Source organism: Thermobia domestica, chromosome 5, assembly GCF_964235325.1.
Source record: "Thermobia domestica chromosome 5, izTheDome1.hap1.1, whole genome shotgun sequence".
Taxonomy (NCBI): Eukaryota; Metazoa; Arthropoda; class Insecta; order Zygentoma; family Lepismatidae; genus Thermobia; species Thermobia domestica.
In genome coordinates this window covers 179,838,437-179,858,067 of record NC_137458.1, presented here as the reverse complement: position 1 = coordinate 179,858,067, position 19,631 = coordinate 179,838,437, and the positions used below count along the sequence as shown (strand labels likewise).

Below are 19,631 nucleotides of genomic sequence, written 5' to 3'. Positions count from 1 at the left end.
AACGACATTATCATGAGGGCACTAATTTCAGCAGGCGTTCCTTCTATATGTGAACCGTTGGGATGCAGTCGTGCAGACGGCAAGAGGCCAGATGGTATGACCCTAATACCGTGGAAGAAAGGAAAAGCACTTCTATGGGATTTTACTTGTTCCGACACCTGCGCCCCTTCAAATTTACATTCTTCCTCAGCACAAGCTGGCAACGTGGCTGCTCGCCGAGAAACAGAAAACGCAGGAAGTATAACAATTTACTCGACAAATATCATTTTGTCACTATAGCTATTGAATCGGGTGGTTCATGGGGTCCCGAAGGCCTTAACTTTATAAAAGAAGTTGGTCACCGCATTTATCGTCAGGAGATGCTAGAGCAACCTCTTTTCTACTGCAACGCATCAGCATGGCAGCACAAAGAGGGAACGTTGCATCAGTTTTGGGAACGCTACCCTCTGGTAAGGAACTGGAGGAGATCTTTTGTCTGTAATCTCGGCGAAGGTTTGAGGATGCTGTTGCGAGGCTTATCACAATAACGTGTAAAAAAAAAGAAGATTAATGATCTTTGCGTAACATGAGATAATCATGCTATATGTCACATACTCAATCAGATAACCCACACAAGAAGAATTCGGAAGTTTCCAGATCTTTTTAGTGCAGTTCTTTTTCATTTGTGTGTGTGTCTGGGTAGTGTAATGTTGGAAAAACAGAAGTGGATTTTGAGTAATTTCAGTTTTTAAGCGAAGTGTTTTTAAATCAAATAATGGGACTGATTTGTGCATTTACAATTATCATAAGATTTTCTTTTCTTTTTAATGTAACTGTTTTTCGTTTGTATAGCCTATGTGTAATTACCCAGAAATAAATTATATATTTTCTTATTATATTAAAAAAAAATCAGGTATAAATAAAAATCATAATTCAATGTATGGCTTACATACACTACTTTGAACCTGAGACAAAACCGATTTGAAAACAGTAGAGAACACACCTCATCTCCTCTCGTAGAATACTAAGTAAGAATTTTCGGAGTAAGGTGATGGCCAAGGTATTATGTAACTGAGTGCAGCCTTGTGAGATGCAATTGACTCTAGCAAGCGGTGATACTATTGAGAGCTATTAAGACTTATAATGAAAAAAATGTGAGATCGTCGTGAAAACCAATCTAAAATGGTTCTGATACACCAAGACGACAATTAAGTCCATACTGGGAAGAAATAAAATGTCTCAGCAAATTTAGTACCCTAAAACCTGTTTTCTATTTCCTACTACTACTACTACTACTACTACTACTACTACTAATAATAATAATAATAATAATAATAATAATAATAATAATAATAATAATAATAATAATAATAATAATAACAATAATAGTGTTTGAGTTTAGCGCCCTTTTCAGCAGTGAGACTATATGAGAAGTAAACCTACAACTTAACGTAGGCCCCGAACCACATCAACTGCCGCCGGGAATCGAACCCGGGTCGCCCATAACAATTTGAGTTTAGCGCCTTTTCAGCAGTGAGGCTATATAAGAAGTAAACCTACAGCTTAACGTAGGTCCCGAACCACACGAGCACCCGCCGGCAATCGAACCCGGGTCTTTCATGTCAAAGATGCGTATAATAATAATAATAATAATAATAATAATAATAATAATAATAATAATAATAATAATAATACGAATTGCGTACTGGTAGTGACGAAAGAGGTATTAGATCTGATACTGATTTCCTGAACATTAGATCTCCGGATTTATTTACAGGTTTTCGAAAATTTTATGGATCGATGCAAGAAGTTATTTGCACTAAGGGGGACTCACACTGGGATATATAAAAAAGGTTCTATGCTTCTACACTTATTTTTGGATAAATTAGAAAGTTGTTCATCAACTCCATGTAATACATATACTATTAAAATGTACGCCAAGAATGACTGAAAAATTACAAAATAAAAAATAAATGCATCGAATGTGATTCGAACCAGGTTAAAAAGTATTGCATCAACACAAAAGAAGACTACGACTACTTAACACGCATGGCTATCGGAACAACTAGAGAACACTCTTTCAGTTGCATTGATAGATAACGAACTCCTTAGCTACACTTGTTTTTATGACGATCTTTGTTTTTCGCTGAGAAGTGTGTGTATTCTTTTTATAAAAAAAAAGTTTGCTGCATTAATGCTAAGGTAATGTTTTGTATTAGAGGCATCGTTATTAGAAGTAACAAAATAAGAACTGAGAATTTCAAACAGCAAACTGTGAGCTGTGTTCATAAGTCTTGTTTCTTTTTTCATTCCTTCCCCTCCTCTCACTCAGATTGCGTTGTTGCCAAAGTCAGAATTTTAAGGGACATAGAAAAATTCGGGCATGCAATTATATTTTGGAGAAGTGTACAATTCCTGGGGTTTCTATGTCGTCATATAGATGTATTTTACTGCGAGTTGTGAAACCTTGATTGTGGCATTTGTGCGTGGCTAATAAGTAGGCTTTGATTTCTTGAATTTGTGGTCAAAATTGCTACCTTTCAGTTGTTTTTTCATGTAGTCTCTTAAGAGAGTGGTGTAATGTTGGTACTGAGTACAATATGAAGCATTCCTATCTCGACAATATTGTTGAGTAACCACTCGAAACTTCGGTTTGACTCGCTTTTCCCAGAAATTCATAAGGGATTCTTTGTGATATTGATGACGGTATAAAAGAGCTGCACATTCTTCGTGAATAAGGAGGATGTAGTGAGACTCCTGTAGGGTGCAGGCACGTAGCCAGAATTTCGTGAAGGGGGGTCCGTGACATGAAATACTGTGGTCATCACACCAGGGGCTCGAACATTCTAAACAATTTTACTGGAACATAAATTGGTTCGTTTAGCAAGGATTTCGTAACGGGGGGGGGGGGGACGTGACAAGAAATTCTGAAGGTCCAAGAGCTCGATCAATCTAAACTACTTTACCATCAACATATATTGGTTTGTGAGGATATGTTGGTAAATAATTTAATATACTATGAAGAAATCTCGAGTAAAATAAAAAAAGACTTATTGAAAAAGATTATACAATATTTACACCCTTCCTCTGTTTATTCAAATATAACAATTTTCCTTTCATTATGACCTCAACTATTATAGAAAGTACATATTCACTATTATAAAAAGTGCATAATCAATAATGTCTTGTAAAATATTTTGCATAATCTGCGTTCCTTTTTAAAATATGTTGAATCAAATGTTAACAGAACTTTCTTTCCACATATATTTTTGTTTTTATTATTCTGTCAACTACTGTCTGTTTCAAATGACAGGTTAAAGGAGCAGTAGAAAATTGTTTTTGAAATAAATTGCAAGGATGCGATGACGAAAAATTATGATAAAAAATGTCCACGCTGTTACACAACGGCACTATGTTTTTGGAAGCTTGAAACCTCCCTGACTAGTAGCAGAGATTCTGAGAATTTCGCAACTTTTCTAGAAATTTCAAATTCCCTGACTCTTCCAGAATATAACACTCACCTCGGAATCATGTATTGCAAGTAATAGGGCCTACAAATTTCCTTATAAGAAAGATTAACCAAAAGCTACATGTAGTTTATTTTTAACACTGATCCTTCTTTTTCTCATTTCATTTTGTTTCATCTTTCCTTATTTTTTTCATTTCTTCTCTCGAAGGGGGAGGGGGTCCGGACCCCCCCTTGGCTACGTGCATGTAGGATGGAGGTATTAAAATACCAGAAGCCACTTCGTTTTAAAACTTTGAGACGGGTAGATCAATGGTCATTGTAACTTCCAGGTGGTCACTAACGTAGGTGAGTATAATTTGTACATCCCGAACCCGATGAAGAAAAGATTTACTGATATACAACCTGTACAATCGAGATGAAGACGATCCAGACGTGAAGAAAGTATGTCCTGGTTCATTAGGATAAAAATGTCGCCACACATCTACTACATCATAAGTTGCTATTAGTTGACGTAGAGCAGACGAATCACTGAAATTAGAATAAGCATCGAGGGTGAAAGTGTACGATTATAATCCCCGGCAAGAATACATGGGTTGCGACCATTATACGAAGCCGGGGGCAATTCAGTAGCACAGAAATTATTTCGTTCTCGTTTAAACGAAGAACCAGATTAGCATAGACACTGTAAAGACGAATATGGTGTAAATCTCTGGCGGTAATACGCTCACTTGAATGTTGTAAAGGTGCCACAAAATTGAGATTGCTGCGCAAAATAATGGCTGCTCCTGAAGCTGTTTCACTAACACTGGTAACATGAGAATGATTGGGTAGGTAATGGAATTCGGTGACTGAGGCTTCCTGAGCAAACAAAACCTCGATTTCTCCTTGATATATAAACTCGCTCAGAGCATGGTACTTAACTAAAGAAGTGAACTTACTGAGATTAATAGTGGCTAAATGAAAAGTAAACATAAAACAAGAAGAGACAAGAAATATATGCGAGTGTAAAAACACATGATAAATAGGAGGTGATGCCAATACAGTTTTAGGTAACCTTTCCTTCGAATTAACCACTGATTTCAACTTTTAGGTGAAAGCTCACATTTAGCGTGCATGATTGATAGATGGATCATTTATAGGACGGAAGTCCTTACTACATACACTACTCTGAGTACTTTCTGTTTACTGAGTTTGCGTTTATCATAATTTCTGTATCCGACTCACTTGTGGAGTCACTACCGCGAGACCGTGATGGTAAGTTGAGAGCTAATCCTGGTGGAACAGCTAATGGTACAGTCTGAGAGACGGAACAAGTTTCTTCGACTAAACCAGTATCACTTACCGTAGAAACCGATGACACGACTGTTGAAAAAGCTAGTGCGGTGCTGGGTGTTATGGATCCTGATTTTCTTCCACTTCCATGATATTGGAATGCACAGGTTCTGCAGGAGTCGGATCGGATTGAATGTTGAGATCTGATGGCAGTTGTCTGCTTCGTTCGGTGGATTTGAAGAAGTTGATTCCGAAACATCCTTGTGCAGCACTGGAAAAACACTATAACGACCGGTGTCAGGAGTTGACGATTCTACTGGTAAATTATGGGGTACTCGTACAATGGAAAAAATGGAGTTGTTGCTGTATATGGCACAGTAAGACGTTAATTCCTTTTCTTTGGACACCCGTGAACAAAATGTTTGGGTGAGTTGCAGATGGCCCAAGTTTGAATTTGACTAGCAAAGCTAGTAAACAAACGTAAACCTCAGACCGTAATAACCGAAGGAATGTTTCGCTTACAAGTGACATCGCCATATTGGGAGAACACACGTGTTAATTGCATGCCACTAAGTTCCATGAGGCATAAGGACACCTTGACTATCACCACAGAGTTTTCCGCCAAATCAACAGGCAACACATGCTCCCCGTTAGTATCCGAGTAGGTCACTACTCCATTAGTACTACCTAGTATTTGTTCACATATCACTTTGTTAATTAATTTCAGATATAAGTTTTTACGTATGAAATCCATCTCAATGGACAGTACCGGGTCAACCGTTAACTCAAATACCTTACGAGTCCATTCATGAACAACAATAGACGTGGGCTTTTGACTCACCGAGACAAAGTTGATGAGTAATGTATTAGCTCTTATGCAACAAATGGCAGTATTTCGATGATAAACGTCACCAAACTATGAAAATTAGTAAATATGCACTGAAAATGCTTATAAAGTTAAAACGTTTAAATTGGAAATAAGTCTCACACTGAAACTTTAACTTCTCACAAGAAAGTAGCAATGTAAACAATCGATATAAACAATGCGGTAGAATGATTAGGTGTATACGGTTTACAAATTATATGGTGCTCATTGTAGAATCTGAAGAGAATGTGAATAAGATGTGAGAAAACTTGAGGAAGGGCTGTGAAGAATATGAGATGAAAATAAATGTTAGAAAAACAAAAGCCATGGTGATCGGAACGAAGATATCGGTGTCAAATATGTAAGTAGGAGGGGAGAAAATAGAACAGGAGAGTAGTTTTTGATACCTTGACACTATTATTAGTAATGATATAGAATGTGAACGTTAAATAAAAGCAAAGACATTAATGGGGAGAGCAGCCTTTAGGATGAAGTACTATTTTGTGTGACCTTGAATAAAGAGTTTGAAAAGGACTCATAAAATGCTTCGTGTGGAGTTTGTACTGTATGAGTCAGAAACATGGACATTACGCAAAAATGATGAGAAACGACTAGAAGCTTCCTTTCAAAATGTGGGTGTGGAGAAAAATGGATAGAATTATCTGAGTCAAGCAGAAAACGAATGAAAGGGTGTTAGAAATGATATGGGAGAACACAACAATTCTAGATATTATTAAGAAGAGAAACTGGTTGGGACAATGAATGAGAAGAAACTGTATCCTGAGACACGTTTCAGAGCATAGGATCAAAGGAAAGAGACGGAAGGGGCAAAGGAGACTACAATTAAGGGACGATATTAAAAAAAAAGTCGTATATGAGGACGAAGATGTTTATCGGAAGACCGTGGAGCATGGGAGCTTCTCAATTACAGCAAGTGACCTGCTAATAACGGCAGAAAACCTAATAATAATAATAATAATAATAATAATAATAATAATAATAATAATAATAATAATAATAATAATAATAATAATAATGTTGACGGTGATTACCTAATACTAATCAAGATTCCCCATGCTGTAACCGTCGGTGGACCACCGATGGGCAACCAATGACATCTCACCAAAAATTGGCTTTCATATTATTCCAAACAGTAATTGCCGAATATACACTGTTAAAGGAGCACTCTGATTGACGAAATGTAAAAAGATCTCAACGATTTATCCCTCTACAAACGAGGTTTTTCTTCATCGCCTTTGTGGCTATGTCGGAAGAATACGCGGTTTGTAATCATAAGGTTGGCGGTTCGCGCCCACCTCGAGGTATAATTTTGGAACTTCTTTTAGTGTTTCTTAGACTCACCCTAATGTAAACAAATCACACGTAGGCGATTTTACATATTTTGGGGGTAATTTTGTGGTTCATTAGCGTTTCATTGCGTCTTTGCCGCTGGTGGTATAATTTTCAAAACAGAAGTGGGGCGACCGCGTATTGTAGCTGCGGGACCGGCAAAGTTTGGCGAGATGTCGCCAGTTGACCATCGGTGGTCCACGGACGCTTACGGTCTGGGGTTTACTTTCTAATGATCGGCGATAGTTGTCATCTAAACTCATACAACTATAAACACTCATCTCATTATTTTTCACTTTATGATGTAGGGGCAAGATTACGATTGAACCCTGAGCCCACTTTAGGAACAATTCGTCAGGAAAAAATAATATATATTTATAATAATAACCACATGTACATGGCTGGTGATAGTTCGTGTTGGTCCCTTCGCGATTCTCACCGATGAATCGAAGGAGCGAGGACCAAAATGAAGTCCTGGCTGCTACGGTAGTAACTTCAACACTCCGACTCTAGATTTGTTTCGATTCGACGAAACCCTGCAGCCCTTGGTACACTAGCCGCAATCCTTCGACGCGTCGCTATATCGACGATCGACATTTACCGACAAGTTGGCCACTAGGTATTGACGACGTTTACGGAATGGGATTGCGCTTCATATTTAACTCACCCACCTAAACTTGAATGAGTTTGTAGTATGTACTGAAATCGTCTTCGGTTTCCATAAAAGAAATCTCAAATTTCTTTTTGCAGTTGGGAATGACAACACTTCCACTGACTGGTGCGGATAATTCTGCTGTTGTAATTGAGATGGATATCCATAAGTTTAGAGTGTTCTAGATCTCTGACAAATAATTGAGCTCTCTTGTGTTATGATTTGAGGCAGAACCTGCCTTTAAAAGACTGCTCCCAGTCGGTCCTTGCTCCTAAGAGACACAGTCTTGAGCGTAATATACTCTCGGTTTGTAAAATAAGAATACATTGCAAGTTTGCTGGGAAGCTGATGCTGGCCAAAATTGTTTTCAGTTTGGCCCAACGCTTATTAAGACCAGTTCTGAATGAGGGGTCTGTGTTTTGCAGCTAGTCTGCATTTAAGGGAGTTAATGTTTTTTGTTCCTCACAATTTGAATAGACTATTATTTTCCTCAGAATTCACAGAAATATCTCCTGGAAGTTCAGTAAAAGAAAGCCCTTACTCAAGAGGAACAGGCGGAATTTCAGATGGTATATTAAAGTACATAAATTTGATTTTCTCTTTATTTATATTCCTTTCTTAATAGGCAGAACCATACAGAGATATAACAATTAGTAGTGTGATTGGTCGATTTCCTTTAAATCATGAGTATCGCAAATGCCATACACGATCCTTTTCCATTAACCCACTCGAGTTTAGGCGAAAACGTAATTCAGTACATCTGGATCTTTTTTTTTTCTGTCCTGATCCCTAACAGCTAAAATACACACACATACAACATGACATTTTTATAAATTGCGAAGTTGAGCATTTCATCGAAGCAAATATTACATCACCGCTAATAAAACAAAAATTATTCGCAAAATTGAAACTTTCCGATACATTTTTCTACTTCCCTTTAACACAAAAATTCAAACTCAAACTATCATAACGGAAAGCACGTCGTAGCGCCAATAACCACAATATCTCTATTATTCAATTTTCGTACAATTTATAAGAACTGAAAAATCCTTATAATACAAAATGTTATGTATCCCATGGGCGCAGCGAAACAATTTGACAATATGAAGATACCGTATTTTGAAAATATGATCTACTCTTACAGTGCTGCAACTGATTACATAATTTCAGGTTAAGGCGAAACCTAGAATTAATGATTAAATTTAAATGGTATTTTCAAATTCAATAATAATGTCTCATACTAGTAAACTTTAGTAAGTCTTAATTTTGTTTGTATGTTGAACAGTGTAATGAAATACACAGGAAAAAACTAATTTAATTTAAAATAAATTGAAATAAGTTTTAAAGAATGTCAACTTTTCGTTTGTCTTACAATAATATATTATATAATAAATAACAATGAATTCATAATTTGAAATTTCTATGAAGACAATCAGACGAAATTTGAAACTATGCACGGTCAAAATTCAAAGTAAAAATAACTCTTTAACTTAAAAAAGTAAATAAAATATACTATTTCCTTCCCAAATTGACCTGATTGACCAGTTATGTAAGTACCTAATTAATTATTATTTGTTTTTAAATTAAAGAGTACATTAAAGAATTAAAGAATGTGTTTTTAAATTAAGGGAAATGTTTAGATAGTCTGATCTCACTAAGCTGGCAAGTATCTAATTTAATATTTAATTATCATATGGGAATGGCAAGATTAAATGGATTTCGGATTCGTCTTTCTTCTTATTCACTCCACTATTTTATTAACTATTTAATTGGCCCTTTTGTCAAAATAATAATAACTCATTTGGAGCATAATGCCACAGAAAGTCTAGATTACTGTTGCCCAAGATAGATCAGGATGAACTACGTTTTTGTGGGAGATGACGGAATTAATACAAAATAAAAAGTAGTAATTTCTTAATACTTTGTGCTAATATCTAAATTTTTGTGTTCAAATTTTGGATCGGAAATGTCAAGCGTATCCACAAAGTGTGTCCTTTACATTTAGTGGTGAAAATATATATATACCACTAAAGCAGCTCTCAACCACAAATTTATGCTGCAAATGTATAATAGGTAGCAAGAACACTTTAATGGAGATTGTATTATAAATATTATTTAGGGAAAATATTGGCGAACAGAACTATTGAGAAAATTTAAAGTATTTCTAAATGTATAGTTTCTCTGGGGACAATGATAGAAGAATTAAGGAAAGGGTCTCACGGAACTTGTGGAGGTGGAATTTTTCTGCCCTTTGAATTAAAATTAACAATTTGTCTCGTACATGGAATTGAAATGAAATTTGGAATTTTGGAGTTTTTAAGTCCCACAGTTATGCCGGCTAGGCTAAAACAGACGGTGATGATGAGAAATGAATGAAATAAAGAAAGTGGGAGGAAACGGCACAACCCCGAGAAAACCCACGCTGTTTGTCGACACGGTGCTTGTCGACCACAGGGCTCAAATAGCGCGAGCTGGTATAGAACCAAGGACCCCATGCATGACACTGAATTTAGTACATCACAATTTTCACATCATAGAACTTATATGAAGAATGAAATATACTTTGTTGTGAACCTTTGTTACTATAACGATTTTTTCTCTCTTCCTCGAGTGTCGTACCTGAAGGTGCAAATGTGCCCTCTCCTCCTAAATTTTACTTAGGCTCTCAGGACCTTTGCTTCACTTGCTGACAGCAAAATAAATATACGTTGAATACTATATATATTGGTTTCTAATGACGTTCTGTTGGTAATGAATGATCTTAATTATTAACTTTAGTTAAAACAGTAGGTTACGCATTTGCTATTACATCTTTACATTTAACTGTTCCAAACATTTAACTTATGAATTCATTCGTTTTATGGACTAAAAGGGGAACATAGCAATGTGGTGTTCCCGATCGTCCATAAGTTCAGACAACCATATACCCTACAATGCAGTAAAATAAAAATTTAGTTTAAAATCAAGACTTTTAAACTTCAGATATACACTTTCATACAGCAAATTACACATTGTAATTTTAAGACCAGGACTTTAAATCGAGCTCCATAAAATAAGGAAATGTCTATTTATTCTTTGATTGTTCAAAAGACTTCAGAATACGATATAGTTAGGCATAAAAGCTTTATTTAAACGGAAGAAACAGAATATAAGATTGAACGAGAGTAGCGAACGTTTACCAGTCATCTCAATCGATGTTTGTGTGTCTGTTTGTTTGCTCCATGATAAATTTCGTAACATTTATCCGACTTGAATCAAACTTGGTTGGTACCGCCCTCTAACATTTGGATACAAATTATTGTTTGAAGTTGAAACAATCAAAAATAAAGGGGTGAAACGGGGAACATCAATCCCATGTTGCAAAATGTGCATATGTATAGCCTTGCTCAAAATACAAGATGTTTCAAAACAACACCGACAATGTTTGGGAGGTGGTTCATGACAACAAGATAAGACAAAAAGTATAGACCAACCTGGGTGCACAAATGCTTCCTTTCGGAGTTATAGGCTGCCGAAAATATGAAAAAATGAACTTTAAGGACCCATAGCTAAAAAACTATGGGACCTACCTTAGTCGGGTCAAAACTTCATTTAGGAACTAGTATGTGCCCTATCCAAATATCCAACTTTCAGAATCCTGTGGTACTTCCGCAACAATTTTTATAGCAGTAGTTGCTCAGTACTTCAAATCAAATGCCAGTAGCCCAACTCCTTCTGTAAAAATTGTTGCAAAAGTATCGCAGGATTCTGAAACTTGTATATTTGGATAGGGCACATACTAGTTCTTAAGTGAAGTCTTGCCCGACTAAGGTAGGTGTCACAGTTTTCGATCTATGGGCCCTTAAAATTATTTTTTTCATATTTTCGGCAGCCTATAACTCCGAAAGGAAGCATTTGTGCACCCAGATTGGTCTCTACTTTTTGTCTTATCAGGAATCACCTCCCAAACGTTGTCGGTGTTATTTTAAAACAGCCTTATTTTCCCTTTCTGTATATTTTTTCTTAACTTTCACAGTAACATTTTTAAGTAGTCACTGCTTCAATGCAATTTGTTCATTGCTTGTAACACGGTCCGTACGTCCTTCTATTTAGAATAAATAGACAATCTAATGATATGCTCACATTACATGATATTCAACGATATGCAAGAAAACATAAGTTGGGGGATAATTCGGTAAATTTCTGTCTGAAACACCTCTTTTAAAAATGTTGCGCCCTCTTGAATGTTTCCATTACGTATATGGTACCTGAAAATAATATCTCTTAAAAGGTCCTATCCATAACGCGGGCACCAAGTTGAATTGCAATATTTAGAACCTTCCAAGAGAAGATTAGCTTTCAATCCTGTTTGACAATAGCAATTTTCTTCTACTTTTATGGTACTGGAAGTCGTGATTAAATAAAGCGTAGTAGTTTCGCAAATACATGTTTCACCCAACGAAATTCACCAGACGTACATTCACTAAGATATATTCACGGGCGTAGTATTACATCCAACATAGAGTAAGTTATAGTGACAGAAAATAACATTACGCTAAATATAGGGAAGGGCTATTTTATGACAACCATACGTAGGAGATTCTAGCATTTTTACTAAATAAAGGCCAAAGAAAATCCAAATTTGTTTCATTTGATTTCGAATGAAGTAAGAGTAAAGTAAGTATATTTGTTGTTAATAGTTACGACTATAAAACAATAATGCTCTTAATGTCCAAAGTTTCCAATATTCAATAGAGCTCAAATAGTAGTGAGTGCTGACAATGTTTTATCTGGTCAGTATAGTGTCCTGTGTGGTGTTAATACGGGAAGAATATAATGGTAGAATAGCTAGAAATAAGTTATATATTATCCAAATTAAGAAATATAAGGTACCGTACTTAAATTTGCTAGAGCTTTCGTAGATAAGCCCAAAAATTGATGGGAATATGTGTTGTGTACCGACTAATCTAAATTAAACCCGTATGGATGTGATGGTAGAATAATAGTTTTCAACAATTACAAAGGTAAATATCAAGAACTTACAGCCTACTCTAAAACATGAAGGATGAAATGTAATGATTTGGGTTATATATGTTCATCAGGTGTTGGAGAGTTAGTGATTATTGATAAAATTATGGCAAAAGAAATCTTAACGATCTTAGGACAAATTTTCACCAAAGTGCAGAAAATTGGGAATGTGGAGGACTTCTAAATTTATCAAGATATTGATTCCAAACACAAATTGTATATTGTACGGAAATTATTGTCTTGCAACTACCCAAAAGTGCGCGAAACCCCATCCCAGTGCACGACTTTAATCTCATTGAGAATCTTTGGAATGAATTGCAATGTAAAGTCAATGTGCACGAGTTACGGTGAAAGAAGGTGTGAAAAAAAGCATTACCCACAGTGTGGTATCTGTTTGCTCAACCTGCTCCGAGTCGACTTTTCCCCTATCGAACCTTTTCTTCAGCTGAAAATTTGCAACAGCACGGTATGTGTTTCTATGTGTCAGTAGTATGCAAGGAATTTCGGTAACCCATTTAAAGCACTTAAGCTCTATCCATATAACAGTTAGATATTGGCTAATCTTATTCAGTAAGTAAAATTTATGACACTGGAAAATAAGAGTTGGTATGTTTGTTGCTTTTGCTGAAACCTCCCGTTTCAGTGTATTCATTCAACACCACTTTGGCGAAGTTTTGTGCTTGCTTTCGAAACTAGAAATAGCCTCTTGCATCTCAAGTATTTCATGGTCATATACAATTATAGATTATGCTTTGTAGGTATTAAAATCCTAAGTGCTTTCATGATTAGTACACGTACAAGATCAATTTTCTGTGTGAACTAATAATAATAAGGTTTGGACATTGTAACTTAGGGGAAATGCGTGATCACTACATCGTCTCCCCTTCGACGGTGATGCTTGCTATCTTTCAGTGACTTCAATTTGCTTTACGACGTTGTTTGAACGCCGACAGAAGTTACCATCTGGATTTTCATAATCTGCTGACCAGGTTAAGCGCTGTTTAACTTCGGTGACCTGACAGGAATTAGTAGACCAGTGCAGAGAGCATGTTGGAATAACGATAGTAAAATACAATTTTCCACTTTGAGAATTTTTAATGGTGTTCTAGAATGTTTATGGTAAATTTCTGCAAATAATTATCCTTTATTTATATGGAAGAAATTAATTTTTTAAAAATCATTTCTTACACAAATATATTTCCAGTTAGTCTGCGTGCTGCCGAATTCCATTTCCTGTGATTACAAGTTTTCCGGTACTGATCCCGCATCGTGAGGCAATTAGGGAATCGGTAATGAAAGTTGTAGTGCTAACCACAGATAACCAAATTATAAGAGTATACTTTTAAGAGAAATTGAACTCAAGTATGCGGGATTCTTTTATTGCGTAACAAGATACAAACACGTATACTTTCAGTATAGACATATACAAATGTATCTCTCTCACTATTATAATTTATTTCGAAATATGAGGTATATGAAGTATGCGCATATACTGGTTGACAATTGCTAGGGAACAAACACATTTTCATCCGTTTTTAAACACATTCAGGGAACATATGAATGCCGATATTATACCAACTTTATAGACCAAGTATAGCAGGAATTTGCCATCATGGACAGAAATAGGACGTAGGAAACAAAATAAATGAATGGAGTGCACTCTGGAGTGATTACATGAAATACTAGTTGTCATGAATGCGGAGGGATTTTGAGCAAATCCCTAAGGTATATGATCACCTTGGGCAACAATGCATGCTGCATACCTATTTGCCACACAGTCAACGAAAGAGCTTATAAGTTACAGAAATATGTTATCCCATTTATCACCCAGAGCAGTTTTCGGATCGTGAAGGGTCAAAGGTGGTGGATTCCACTGTACAAATGTCGTCCAAGCACATCCCAGACATCCTCAATGGGATTCAAATCAGCGAATATGGTGGCCTATCTATTCAGTAGATAATTTCACGCCCAGTGGTCTCTTCAACTTAAGTTGTTTTGTGTCGGCTTGGTTTGTCGTCCACGTACACAAAGTATGGGCCCACTACGGCACGGCACTACGTATACCATTCAGATCTAAGCCCTGGTTTCTATCTTTGATTTTCCTTATAACGTAACCCAGGACAAAGTTGAATGATAATGGCAACAAAATATATCCTTGTTTCAAGCCATTCTCGACATGAAAGCTCGTGGACAAAAATTTTCCTACCCGGACTTTACTTTGGAATTCATTTAAACATATATCTATTAATAAATCTAATCTTTTTTTTTTTTGTTATTCCAAATTCTGTAAGAATGTTGTGCAATGTTTCTCTCCTAACCAAGGTGTAAGTCTTTTATAAAATCAATAAATAATTGATGTGCCTTGGTATTGTATCCCCATTTCTTTTGTCGAGTGGTAAATATCTGGTCGATAGTTGATATTTGCAGGATATATATATATATATTTTTCTTCAAATCTTATCGATCTTCTTCATTGTTTGTGGTCACAAATTAGTGAATAAAATGGAGCAAGTTTCCCCAAACCTCAAGATTTCCTTATTTAAGTGATCTAATAGGAAAATTATTCTTATTATTAAAATAAGTTGCGCCGTAATTATTCAATTTTGATGCAATATGGCATTTTTGATGCTTCTCAATTACCTACACTTCTCGATAATTGAAATCTGTCAAATTTGAAGTCTTGAATTTATGATTTTCACGATTAAAAAGATAAATTCCATAATAGTTTTTATAGAAGGTGTATTCAATTTTAATGTAAGTAGTTGCTCCTACCAAGTCATCTGCTTGTCTTCGAAATGCCTGCGAACTAGCGATATCCCTTGGCTTCAGGTAGAAGGCCACACTGCATCTAGTGACAACAACTGTTAGTCTGACTGTAGACTATTGAACCATGTCTCACGGACTGAAACTCCTTGCTTTTATGATAAGGATATGGACCTCCTGTCGTGGAGCATATTTTACTTGAGACCTCGGAGATATATCCACAGAATGGAGTTGTTTATGCGTATATTGAACAGATATTGCTGATATCACTGGCCAACAAATTTTAACATTTTTCATACTTCGAAAATGAAAAGTACATTTTCTTATGCGAATGAGGATGCTGAATACGAAAATGAAAATAAAAATGCTGAATTGGTTCGAGTTTTAAGTGTAATCGACAGAAATATGTGTTATGTAGTGCTGACACTTTTAGAGTCTTGAATTTTCTATTTGGTCTTTCACTTAAGTAGCAATTGCTTCAATTTTGTTCATCCGAATATCGTGGTTCATATGCCATTCTCTTCAAAATAAACCAAGCTTGCAAATGGTACTATGCGTTGTGTACATGATGTATAAGAAGAGGGAAATTTAAGATAAGATTGTAAATTTCCCGTCCAAAAATCTCTTTTTTCAAATGTAGTGTCCCCTGGTGCGGCCCCAGGAACAGGTACCAAAATGCAATATACCTTGAATCTACTATGGTTCATATGTAATGCGTGTGCCAAGTTTCATTGCAATGTCTACAATAATTACGAAGGAAAAGTATTTCTCAATCATGCTTGACTATACTAAATTTTATATAGGGAAAACTGAGATATACAATAAAACTATATAAAGTGATGCTCGTACTTAAAGAGACGAAAATACGTTTTGTTATAACGTTAGGGCCTCTACATATGTGACAAAAAATCACTTGACATATAGGTTATAGGGTAGAAAATAGGTGCTTCACTACTTCTTTATAGTTCTGAGACCGTTCGTTTCCCAAAGCATTCGTCACCACGTTTCGGAAAGAATCCCATGCAATCCTCTCTTTACCTTCTGACACTGCATCAAATTCAGGATCGTTAAGGAGGTAGCGAATTTGAGGGCCAATAACGATTCCCCACTTGATTTTAGTTTCATTAATTTGTGGAAGTTTACGCAGAATATATTTGAAGAATAGTTTTCATGCGTCTATGAATAGCCGCCATTCATCGGTATTATCTTCTATGTTGAAGTTTACTACTCACAAGACCAGCTACATTGTTACAACATATTACGTCACTTTCCACTGAAAATACTTCTCCAGGGAATTCTAACGTGTTCAAAGCACGGACAGTTTTAGATCTTCAGAATAATCTCCCCACTGCTTGAGTCTGGATGCCAGTAGTTCTGCGCCAATTTTTGACAACCCTAGGCAATTTAATTCAGGTTGAGTATCTTATGGCGAATGAATAATATGTTGGTTTTGTGAAGTTAGGATCGGTGTAAGACATGAATCTGCAGCAGAATTTGACAGCCTGGGTCGACTTTGTCCGCCTTTTGCTCTTCATCAGATGAAAAACTGGAGTAAGGTATGGAGGATTGTGGAACTTTTAGTTCGTCAAAATGTGGCACAGTGACAAACATCTCAAGGAATATTTGGATAAGTAGCAATCCACTTTTTTTTCTTTTTTGGATAGACCTATGGAGGAACTGTGCAAAACTAGCAGTTTGAAGTATGATCTGTCAGCTCTCTCCGTATCATTGGAACTGCAAATGGCATGCATGGCCTTTTTCCATGTAGCAATCCCGCAAGTTTGTTGAACAAGTATTATAAGAAATATGTGTGCCCACTTCTTGTCAAAATCTCCCACTTTTCAGCCAAAAAGTACAAGTGATAGGCTTTCTTTATGATAGGCGTGAGATTCCACTTTTCATTTCACTTCGTTAAAAACAATTTCCTTTGCACTGTAAACACATTTACGCGACATGTTTCTGCTCAGTACAGTCAAAGAACAATTAATAATAATAATAATAATAATAATAATAATAATAATAATAATAATAATAATAATAATAATAATAATAATAATAATAGCACACACTCACCCAATATCTCATCATGACCACGTCCGGGATGGCAAATTGTAACTACAAAAGAACTTTACACAAAACTTTTCTCTGGCAAACTCTTCAATACAAACTAAACCGTGACGTGGTTGATGTTTCTTTTTCAGCGATGAAGTGCGAGCTATAAGGATAGCCAGAGACGTACGCAGGAATTTATTTCGGGAGGGATCCTAAGCTTTTCGGAGTCCCAATACAATTTGAGGCTAAATTATATTAAAATTTCTAAAATTGCACCTAAAATTAGACTAAATTTACAAAGAAGTCGGAATTTCGGGGGTCAAGACCCACAGGACCCACCCTCTGAGTATGTCCCTGAGGATAGCAATGAAACTAACAGTCAAACGATGGAAGTTTATTGAAATAAACAGACAGCTCCTGTTGCCATGAACCCTTGATTTGCCCACCGGAATACTTTCGGTGATAACGTATTTCTTTGAAACCCGAATCAATCTTCAAAAACTAATTTCATATTCGTTATCAGCACCCTAAAATTAGTAAGGATTGGTTACTTTTATCTCCGAAGCATTTTCACTGTTTACCAGTGCAAATGTGTCCACACTCATGAGGTCGGCGCTCACGAGTTCGGAACTCACGCTCACTCGACCTCAGCCTCACGAAGTGAGTGTAAGGTTGAGTGAGCGTGAGGCCAGACTGGTGAGGTAAGCGTGAGGTTGAGTGAGCGTGAGGTCAGACTGTTGAGGTGAACGTGAGGTTGAGTGAGCGTGAGGTCGAAATGAGTTTGTGAGCGTGAGGTTGAGTGAGGTTAGGTCAGACTTATGATGTGAGCGTGAGGTCGAGTGAGTGTGAGGTCGAAATGAGTTTGTGAGCGTGAGGTTGAGTGAGGTTGGATCAAAGTAGACACCTTGTTCTTCCAATAGCTGGGATAAGTATATTGTAATTCGAAAACACTGTAGATTTTTTGTTCTCTACACAAAAGCTTCTTTTTCTCTATCTGAAGATAACACCTGCTGTGAAACGACCATAGATAAGCAGGGAGTATCTTTGGTCCGATACTTTTTTTTTTTTTTTCATTGGTCAACTTGGGATAGAAGTTATTAGCATCTTTGTCATCAGGTATTTCTTAGAAGCAAGTAGAAAATAATTATGAAATTTCTTGATGTTTTGTCACGCACACTGGAGTATTTGGCCTCGAAATCGGGTCAAGAATATTCATGATTTAGTATCATAAAATGACCGATTAAATTAAATTGTTTTGTATTTACCTACATTTTTAAAGGTATATTCCCGCCAAAACTGGTTTGAATATTTTCCTTTGTCCCTTTAATTATAGTTTTCTCTTGTGATCTCGTTTGCCATTGTTTATTAGGGATTTTGTAGGCTAAGTCAGTGTTTTATTTACGAATTTTCTAGAGGGGAGGAGAATCTTGAATCTTGGGCTAGCAGTTAGCCACATAAGAATTGCAACCCCCTCCCGCCCTCGGCCGAGGGGAGCCCAGCTCTCCAACTACTTGGTCGTAATTTCCCCCCCGAATGTACTATTCGCCCCCAAAATAGAGTGTTTAAATTTTTAGCGACATTACCCCTCCCCAATGAGTTTCCACATTGGTTCGCATGTCGAATACATTACATCACTTAGTAGCCCTTGTCCATTCTTTCTAAACAGGGTCAGTACAGTATTTTCTTCCATCTTCCGTCATAATTTTATCCTTTCAAGCCACAGAGAATACATTCATTCACCTTCACAGTAGCCGTTCTTAAAAGGAAAATTATAGTATAATTAAAAGTGTGATTCTGTCATTTTCAAAGAAAATATGCCATCCCTCCAAAAAAAAAAAAAAGTCTAACGGGTGCAACCAACGCCCTAAAATCAGCCTGTGGACACCGCTGCCTGCTCCAAATAGAAAATAGAATTTACATATTTTCTGGGCGCGTATTCGAGAGACATTATTACATCTTGATAAGTATATAGAATTTCATATATACCGACTATTTACTTAGAAATAAAATTCATATAGTCAGCAAGTAATAGTTTTTGTATAAATATACGAGTAACTACGCAGAACAGCCATAAATAAATGTTTTGTATTACTGGGGTAAATGTACCAGTCCTCGTCCACTTATCTCTGTTTCGCATAATCCTTTAATCCTGTTCAAAGAGCGGAACAACTTAGGAGGATGCAACTAGCTTACGTGTGTTCCTAAAGCTATATTTCATCTAT

General features: G+C 36.3%; 1 protein-coding gene across 3 annotated transcripts in view; it reads left to right on the top strand.

Moving 5' to 3' along the window:
• The window catches only part of LOC145684739 (uncharacterized), a 294,584-nt gene that overhangs the window by 46,164 nt on the left and 228,789 nt on the right, over positions 1 to 19,631 (top strand). For 2 of the 3 annotated variants that reach the window (XM_081757118.1, XM_081757115.1), the window contains exon 1: positions 9,005 to 9,136. The exons of the other annotated variant lie outside the window; for it this stretch is intronic. The gene's annotated coding sequence lies outside the window, so the exon portion shown is untranslated. Of the gene's footprint in view, positions 1 to 9,004; positions 9,137 to 19,631 lie in introns of those variants that run through there. 3 annotated transcript variants of the gene reach the window in all.